Source organism: Rutidosis leptorrhynchoides, chromosome 8 (assembly GCF_046630445.1).
Source record: "Rutidosis leptorrhynchoides isolate AG116_Rl617_1_P2 chromosome 8, CSIRO_AGI_Rlap_v1, whole genome shotgun sequence".
Lineage (NCBI taxonomy): Eukaryota > Viridiplantae > Streptophyta > Magnoliopsida > Asterales > Asteraceae > Rutidosis > Rutidosis leptorrhynchoides.
Window position 1 is genome coordinate 230829156 of NC_092340.1, and position 10586 is coordinate 230839741.

The window sequence follows — 10586 nt, forward strand, 5'->3', positions numbered from 1 at the left end:
GACGTCTAGATGACCAATTTAGAAAACATACTTCCACTTTGAGTTTAACCATAATTTTTGGATATAGTTTCATGTTCATAATAAAAATCATTTTCTCAGAATAACAACTTTTAAATCAAAGTTTATCATAGTTTTTAATTAACTAACCCAAAACAGCCCGCGGTGTTACTACGACGACGTAAATCCGGTTTTACGGTGTTTTTCGTGTTTCCAGGTTTTAAATCATTAAGTTACCATATCATATAGATATAGAACATGTGTTTAGTTGATTTTAAAATTCAAGTTAGAAGGATTAACTTTTGTTTGCGAACAAGTTTAGAATTAACTAAACTATGTTCTAGTGATTACAAGTTTAAACCTTCGAATAAGATAGCTTTATATGTATGAATTGAATGATGTTATGAACATCATTACTACCTTAAGTTCCTTGGATAAACCTACTGGAAAAGAGAAAAATGGATCTAGCTTCAACGGATCATTGGATGGCTCGAAGTTCTTGAAGCAGAATCATGACACGAAAACAAGTTCAAGTAAGATCATCACTTGAAATAAGATTGTTATAGTTATAGAAATTGAACCAAAGTTTGAATATGATTATTACCTTGTATTAGAATGATAACCTACTGTAAGAAACAAAGATTTCTTGAGGTTGGATGATCACCTTACAAGATTGGAAGTGAGCTAGCAAACTTGAAAGTATTCTTGATTTTATGAAACTAGAACTTTTGAAATTTATGAAGAACACTTAGAACTTGAAGATAGAACTTGAGAGAGATCAATTAGATGAAGAAAATTGAAGAATGAAAGTGTTTGTAGGTGTTTTTGGTCGTTGGTGTATGGATTAGATATAAAGGATATGTAATTTTGTTTTCATGTAAATAAGTCATGAATGATTACTCATATTTTTGTAATTTTATGAGACATTTCATGCTAGTTGCCAAATGATGGTTCCCACATGTGTTAGGTGACTCACATGGGCTGCTAAGAGCTTATCATTGGAGTATATATACCAATAGTACATACATCTAAAAGCTGTGTATTGTACGAGTACGAATACGGGTGCATACGAGTAGAATTGTTGATGAAACTGAACGAGGATGTAATTGTAAGCATTTTTGTTAAGTAGAAGTATTTTGATAAGTGTCTTGAAGTCTTTCAAAAGTGTATGAATACATATTAAAACACTACATGTATATACATTTTAACTGAGTCGTTAAGTCATCGTTAGTCGTTACATGTAAATGTTGTTTTGAAACCTTTAGGTTAACGATCTTGTTGAATGTTGTTAACCCATTGTTTATTATAACAAATGAGATGTTAAATTATTATATTATCATGATATTATGATATATAATATATCTTAGTATGATGTATATACAGTTAAATGTCGTTACAACGATAATCGTTACATATATGTCTCGTTTCGAAATCATTAAGTTAGTAGTCTTATTTTTACATATGTATTTCATTGTTAATACATTTAATAATATATTTACTTATCATTTAACATAATTAACCAAGTGTATCAATATCTTAATATGATTCATATGTACCTAGTAAGACGTTGTTATAACGATAATCGTTATATATATCGTTTTCGAGTTTCTTAAATTAATAGTCTCATTTTTATGTATATAACTCATTGTTAAAATACCTAATGAGATACATACTTATAATAAAAACATGTTAACTATATATATAACCATATATATGTCATCGTATAGTTTTTATAAGTTTTAACGTTCGTGAATCACCGGTCAACTTGGGTGGTCAATTGTCTATATGAAACATATTTCAATTAATCAAGTCTTAACAAGTTTGATTGCTTAACATGTTGGAAACATTTAATCATGTAAATATCAATCTTAATTAATTTATATAAACATGGAAAAGTTCGGGTTACTACAGTGTTTAATCAAGATTTTTGGATATAGTTTCATGTTCATATGAAAAATCATTTTCCCAGAAGAAAAACTTTTAAATCAAAATTTATCATAGTTTTTAATTATCCAAACCAAAACAGCCCCCGGTTTCACTACGACGGCGTATATCCGATTTTATGGTGTTCATCGTGTTTCTAGGTTTTAAATCATTAAGTTAGCATATCATATAGATATAGAACATGTGTTTAGTTGATTTTAAAAGTCAATTTAGAAGGATTAACTTTTGTTTGCGAACAAGTTTAGAATTAACTAAACTATGTTCTAGTGATTACAAGTTTAAACCTTCGAATAAGATAGCTTTATATGTATGAATCGATTGATGTTATGAACATCATTACTACCTCAAGTTTTCTGGATAAAACTACTGGAAATGAGAAAAATGGATCTAGCTTCAAAGGATCCTTGGATGGCTTGAAAGTTCTTGAAGCAGAATCATGACACGAAAACAGTTCAAGTAAGATTTTTACTCGAAATAAGATTGTTATAGTTGTAGAAATTGAATCAAAGTTTGAATATGAATATTACCTTGAATTAGAAAGATAACAAAGGTTCTTGATTTTTAGATGAATATTACTGTAAATAACAAAGGTTCCTTGATCTTAGATGATTACTTGGAATGGATTAGAAAGCTTGGAAGTAAACTTGCAAACTTGGTAGTATTCTTGATTTTTATGAAACTATACTTATGGAATTTATGAAGAACACTTAGAACTTGAAGATGGAACTTGAGAGAGATCAATTAGATGAAGAAAATTGAAGAATGAAAGTGTTTGTAGGTGTTTTTGGTCGTTGGTATATGGATTAGATATAAAGGATATGTAATTTTGTTTTCATGTAAATAAGTCATGAATGATTACTAATATTTTTGTAATTTTATGAGATATTTCATGCTAGTTGCCAAATGATGGTTCCTAGATGTGTTAGGTGACTCACATGGGCTACTAAGAGCTGATCATTGGAGTGTATATACCAATAGTACATACATCTAAAAGCTGTGTATTGTATGAGTACGAATACGGGTGTATACGAGTAGAATTGTTGATGAAACTGAACGAGGATGTAATTGTAAGCATTTTTGTTAAGTAGAAGTACTTTGATATGTGTCTTGAAGTCTTTCAAAAGTGTAAGAATATATATCAAAACACAACATGTATATACATTCTAATGGAGTCGTTAAGTCTTCGTCAGTCGTTACATGTAAGTGTTGTTTTGAAACCTTTAAGTTAACGATCTCAATTAATGTTGCTAACCCAATATTTATTATATCAAATGAGATGTTAAATTATTATATTATCATGATATTATGATGTATGAATATCTTTTACTATGATATATACATTAAAATATCGTTACAACGATAATCGTTACATATAAGTCTCGTTTCGTAATATCATTTTATCATGTTAAATATAGTGTATCAATATCTTAATATGATACATATGTATTTAGTAGACGTTATCATAACGATAATCGTTATATATATCATTTCGAGTTTCTTAACTTAGTAATCTCATTTCTTATGTATATCACACATTGTTAATATATTTAGTGAGATACTTACTCATCATAATCTTATGTCAACCATATATATATATGTCTATATATACCACAACATGTAGTTTTTACAATTTTGTAACGTTCGTGAATCGCCGGTCAACTTGGGTGATCAATTGTCTATATGAAACTTATTTCATTTAATCAAGTCTTAACAAGTTTGATTGCTTAACATGTTGGAAACATTTAGTCATGTAAATATAAATCTCAATTAATATATATAAACATGGAAAAGTTCGGGTCACTACAGTACCTACCCGTTAAATAAATTTTGTCCCGAAATTTTAAGCTGTTGAAGGTGTTGACGAATCTTCTGGAAATAGATGCGGGTATTCTTCTTCATTTGATCTTCATGCTCTCAGGTGAACTTGGGTCCTCTATGAGTATTCCATCGAACTTTAACAATCGGTATCTTGTTTTGCTTAAGTCTCTTAACCTCACGATCCATAATTTCGACGGGTTCTTCAATGAATTGAAGTTTTTCATTGATTTGGATTTCGTCCAATAGAATAGTGAGATCTTCTTTAGCAAAACATTTTTTCAAATTAGAGACGTGGAAAGTGTTATGTACATCCGCGAGTTATTGAGGTAGCTCCAGTTGGTAAGCTACTAGTCCGACACAATCTATAATCTTGAATGGTCCAATGTACCTTGGATTTAGTTTCCCCCGTTTACCAAATCGAACAATGCCTTTCCAAGGTGAAACCTTAAGCATGACTATTTCTTCAATTTTAAACTCTATATCTTTTCTTTTACTGTCCGCGTAGCTCTTTTATCGACTCTGGGCGGTTTTCAATCGTTGTTGAATTTGGATGACTTTCTCGGTAGTTTCTTGTATTATCTCCTGACCCGTAATCTGTCTATCCCCCACTTCATTCCAACAAATCAGAGACCTGCACTTTCTACCATAAAGTGCCTCAAACGAAGCCATCTAAATACTAGAATGATAACTGTTGTTGTAAGAAAATTCTGCTAACGGTAGGTGTCGATCCCAACTGTTTCTGAAATCAATAACACATGCTTGTAGCATGTCTTCAAGTGTTTGTATCGTCCTTTCACTCTGCCCATCAGTTTGTAGATGATAGGCAATACTCATGTCTAGACGAGTCCCCAATGCTTATTGCAACGTCTGCCAGAACCTTGAAACAAATCTACCATCCCTATCAGAGATAATAGAGACGGGTATTCCATGTCTGGAGACAACCTCCTTCAAATACAATCGCGCCATCTTCTCCATTTTGTCATCTTCTCTCATTGGCAGGAAGTGTGCTGACTTGGTGAGACGATCAACTATTACCCAAATAGTATCATAACCACTTGCAGTCCTTGGTAATTTAGTAATGAAATCCATGGTAATGTTTTCCCATTTCCATTCCGGGATTTCAGGTTGTTGTAGTAGACCTGATGGTTTATGATGTTTAGCTTTGACCTTAGAACACATCAAACATTCTCCTACATATTTAGCAATATCGGCTTTCATACCCGGCAACCAAAAGTGTTTCTTGAGATCTTTATACATCTTCCCCGCTCCGGGATGTATTGAATATCTGGTTTTATGTGCTTCTTTAAGTACCATTTCTCTCACATCTCCAAACCTTGGTACCCAAATTCTATCAGCCCTATATCGGGTTCCTTCTTCCCGAATATTAAGATGTTTCTCTGATCCTTTGGGTATCTCATTCTTCAACTTTTCTTCTTTTACAACTGAAATGTCTCGTTCTTATTGATTAAAAACGTTCCATATTAATTGATTTCGTTGCGAGGTTTTGACCTCTATATGAGATGTTTTTCAAAGACTACATTCATTTTTAAAACAAACCATAACCTTTATTTCATAAATAAAGGTTTAAAAAGCTTTACGTAGATTATCAAATAATGATAATCTAAAATATCCTGTTTACACACGACCATTACATAATGGTTTACAATACAAATATGTTACATCGAAATCAGTTTCTTGAATGCAGTTTTTAACAGAACGAAAGGAACAAATGGTGTCGGAACAAGTTATGCCAATGTAGTTTGTTATAAATGTGGAAAACTGGGCCACATTATTAGAAATTGCCCGAACCAGGAGAACACGAATGAACAAGGCCGCGGAAGAGTTTTCAATATTAATGCGGCAGAGGCACAGGAAGACCCGGAGCTTGTTACGGGTACGTTTCTTATTGACAATAAATCTGCTTACATTTTATTTGATTCGGGTGCGGATAGAAGCTATATGAGTAGAGATTTTTGTGCTAAATTAAGTTATCCATTGACACCGTTGGATAGTAAATTTTTACTCGAATTAGCAAACAGTAAATTAATTTCAGCAGATAATATATGCCGGAATCGAGAAATTAAACTGAGTAGCGAAATATTTAAGATTGATTTGATACCAATAGCGTTAGGGAGTTTTGATGTAATAGTTGGCATGGACTGGCTGAAGAAGGTGAAAGCAGAGATCGTATGTTATAAAAATGCAATTCGCATTGTACGAGAAGAAGGAGAACCCTTAATGGTGTACGGAAAAAGGGCAACATGAAGCTACATCTTATTAGTAATTTGAAGGCACAAAAACTAATAAGAAAAGGTTGCTATGCTGTTCTAGCACACGTCGAGAAAGTACAAACTGAAGAAAAGAGCATCAATGATGTTCCCGTCGTAAAAGAATTTCCCGATGTATTTCCGAAAGAATTACCGGGACTACCTCCACATCGATCTGTTGAATTTTAAATAGATCTTGTACCAGGAGCTGCACCAATAGCTCGTGCTCCTTATAGACTCGCACCCAGCGAGATGAAAGAACTGCAAAGCCAACTGCAAGAACTATTAGAACGTGATTTCATTCGACCAAGCACATCACCATTGGGAGCTCCTGTTTTGTTTGTCAAGAAGAAGGATGGTACATTTAGGTTGTGTATTGACTATAGAGAGTTGAACAAACTTACCATCAAAAACCGTTATCCACTACCGAGAATTGACAACTTATTTGATCAACTACAAAGCTCGTCGGTTTATTCGAAGATCGATTTACGTTCTGGATATCATCAAATGCGAGTAAAGGAGGATGATATTCCAAAAACTGCTTTTAGGACGCGTTATGGTCATTACGAGTTTATGGTTATGCCGTTTGGATTGACTAACGCACCAGCTGTGTTCATGGACCTTATGAACCGATTGTGTGGGCCATATCTTGACAAGTTTGTCATTGTTTTCTTCGATGACATACTTATTTACTCAAAGAATGATCAAGAGCACGAAGAACATTTGAGAAAAGTGCTAGAAGTATTCAGGAAAGAAAAACTGTACGCTAAGTCTTCAAAGTGTGCATTTTGGTTGGAAGAAGTTCAGTTCCTCGGTCACATAGTGAACAAAGAAGGTATCCAGGTGGACCCGGCAAAGATCAAAACCGTTGAAAAGTGGGAAACCCCAAAAACTCCGAAGCATATACGTCAATTTTTAGGATTGGCTGGTTACTACAGAAGATTCATCCAAGATTTCTCCAAAATAGCAAAACCCTTGACTGCGTTAACGCATAAAGGGAAGAAATTTGAATGGAAGGATGAACAAGAGAAGGCGTTTCAATTATTGAAGAAAAAGCTAACTACGGCACCTATATTGTCATTGCCTGAAGGGAATGATGATTTTGTGATTTATTGTGACGCATCAAAGCAAGGTCTCAGTTGTGTATTAATGCAACGGACGAAGGTGATTGCTTATGTGTCTAGACATTTATAACAAACTACATTGGCATACTTGGAATGGATTTAGAAAACTTGGAAGTAAACTTGCAATCTTGGAAGTATTCTTGATTTTATGAAACTAGAACTTTTGGAATTTATGAAGAACACTTAGAACTTGAAGATAGAACTTGAGAGAGATCAATTAGATGAAGAAAATTGAAGAATGAAAGTATTTGTAGGTGTTTTTGGTCGTTGGTGTATGGATTAGATATAAAGGATATGTAATTTTGTTTTCATGTAAATAAGTCATGAATGATTACTCATATTTTTGTAATTTTATGAGATATTTCATGCTAGTTGCCAAATGATGGTTCCCACATGTGTTAGGTGACTCACATGGGCTGCTAAGAGCTAATCATTGGAGTGTATATACCAATAGTACATACATCTAAAAGCTGTGTATTGTACGAGTACGAATACGGGTGCATACGAGTAGAATTGTTGATGAAACTGAACGAGGATGTAATTGTAAGCATTTTTGTTAAGTAGAAGTATTTTGATAAGGGTCTTGAAGTCTTTCAAAAGTGTATGAATACATATTAAAACACTACATGTATATACATTTTAACTGAGTCGTTAAGTCATCGTTAGTCGTTACATGTAAATGTTGTTTTGAAACCTTTAGGTTAACGATCTTGTTAAATGTTGTTAACCCATTGTTTATTATAACAAATGAGATGTTAAATTGTTATATTATCATGATATTATGATATATAATATATCTTAGTATGATATATATACAGTTAAATGTCGTTACAACGATAATCGTTACATATATGTCTCGTTTCGAAATCATTAAGTTAGTAGTCTTATTTTTACATATGTATTTCATTGTTAATACACTTAATAATATATTTACTTATAATTTAACATAATTAACCAAGTGTATCAATATCTTAATATGATTCATATGTACCTAGTAAGACGTTGTTATAACGATAATCGTTATATATATCGTTTTCGAGTTTCTTAAATTAATAGTCTCATTTTTATGTATATAACTCATTGTTAAAATACCTAATGAGATACATACTTATAATAAAATCATGTTAACTATATATATAACCATATATATGTCATCGTATAGTTTTTAGAAGTTTTAACGTTCGTGAATCACCGGTCAACTTGGGTGGTCAATTGTCTATATGAAACCTATTTCAATTAATCAAGTCTTAACAAGTTTGATTGCTTAACATGTTGGAAACACTTAATCATGTAAATAACAATTTCATTTAATATATATATAAACATGGAAAAGCTCGGGTCACTACAGTACCTACCCGTTAAATAAATTTCGTCCCGAAATTTTAAGCAGTTGGAGGTGTTGACGTATCTTCTGGAAATAAATGCGGGTATTTATTCTTCATCTGATCTTCACACTCCCAGGTGAACTCGGGTCCTCTACGAGCATTCCATCGAACCTTAACAATCAGTATCTTGTTTTGTTTAAGTCTCTTAACCTCACGATCCATATTTCGACGGGTTCTTCAATGAATTGAAGTTTTTCATTGATTTGGATTTCGTCCAATGGAATAGTGAGATCTTCTTTAGCAAAACATTTCTTCAAATTTGAGACGTGGAAAGTGTTATGTACAGCCGCGAGTTGTTGAGGTAGCTCCAGTTGGTAAGCTACTGGTCCGACACGATCTATAATCTTGAATGGTCCAATGTACCTTGGATTTAGTTTCCCCCGTTTACCAAATCGAACAACGCCTTTCCAAGGTGAAACCTTAAGCATGACCATTTCTCCAATTTCAAACTCTATATCTTTTCTTTTACTGTCCGCGTAGCTCTTTTGTCGACTCTGGGCGGTTTTCAATCTTTGTTGAATTTGGATGATTTTCTCGGTAGTTTCTTGTATTATCTCCGGACCCGTAATCTGTCTATCCCCCACTTCACTCCAACAAATCGGAGACCTGAACTTTCTACCATAAAGTGCTTCAAACGGCGCCATCTCAATGCATGAATGGTAGCTGTTGTTGTAGGAAAATTCTGCTAACGGTAGATGTCGATCCCAACTGTTTCCGAAATCAATAACACATGCTCGTAGCATGTCTTCAAGTGTTTGTATCGTCCTTTCGCTCTGCCTATCAGTTTGTAGATGATAGGCAGTACTCATGTCTAGACGAGTTCCTAATGCTTGCTGTAATGTCTGCCAGAATCTTGAAATAAATCTGCCATCCCTATCAGAGATAATAGAGATTGGTATTCCATGTCTGGAGACGACTTCCTTCAAATACAGTCGTGCTAACTTCTCCATCTTGTCATCTTCTCTTATTGGCAGGAAGTGTGCTGATTTGGTGAGACGATCAACTATTACCCAAATAGTATCAAAACCACTTGCAGTCCTTGGCAATTTAGTGATGAAATCCATGGTAATGTTTTCCCATTTCCATTCCGGGATTTCGGGTTGTTGAAGTAGACCTGATGGTTTCTGATGCTCAGCTTTGACCTTAGAACACGTCAAACATTATCCTACGTATTTAACAACATCGGCTTTCATACCCGGCCACCAAAAATGTTTCTTGAGATCCTTGTACATCTTCCCCGTTCCAGGATGTATTGAGTATCTGGTTTTATGAGCTTCTCTAAGTACCATTTCTCTCATATCTCCAAATTTTGGTACCCAAATCCTTTCAGCCCTATACCGGGTTCTGTCTTCCTGAATATTAAGATGCTTCTCCAATCCTTTGGGTATTTCATCCTTTAAATTTCCCTCTTTTAAAACTCCTTGTTACGCCTCCTTTATTTGAGTAGTAAGGTTATTGTGAATCATTATATTTATAGATTTTACTCGAATGGGTTCTCTGTCCTTTCTGCTCAAGGCGTCGGCTACCACATTTGCCTTCCCCGGGTGGTAACGAATCTCAAAGTCGTAATCATTCAACAATTCAATCCACCTACGCTGCCTCATATTCAGTTGTTTCTGATTAAATATGTGTTGAAGACTTTTGTGGTCGGTATATATAATACTTTTGACCCCATATAAGTAGTGCCTCCAAGTCTTTAATGTAAAAACAACTGCGCCTAATTCCAAATCATGCGTCGTATAATTTTGCTCGTGAATCTTCAATTGTCTAGACGCATAAGCAATCACCTTCGTCCGTTGCATTAATACACAACTGAGACCTTGCTTTGATGCGTCACAATAAATCACAAAAACATCATTCCCTTCAGGCAATGACAATATAGGTGCCGTAGTTAGCTTTTTCTTCAATAATTGAAACGCCTTCTCTTGTTCATCCTTCCATTCAAATTTCTTCCCTTTATGCGTTAATGCAGTCAAGGGTTTTGCTATTTTGGAGAAATCTTGGATGAATCTTCTGTAGTAACCAGCCAATCCTAAAAATTGACGTATATG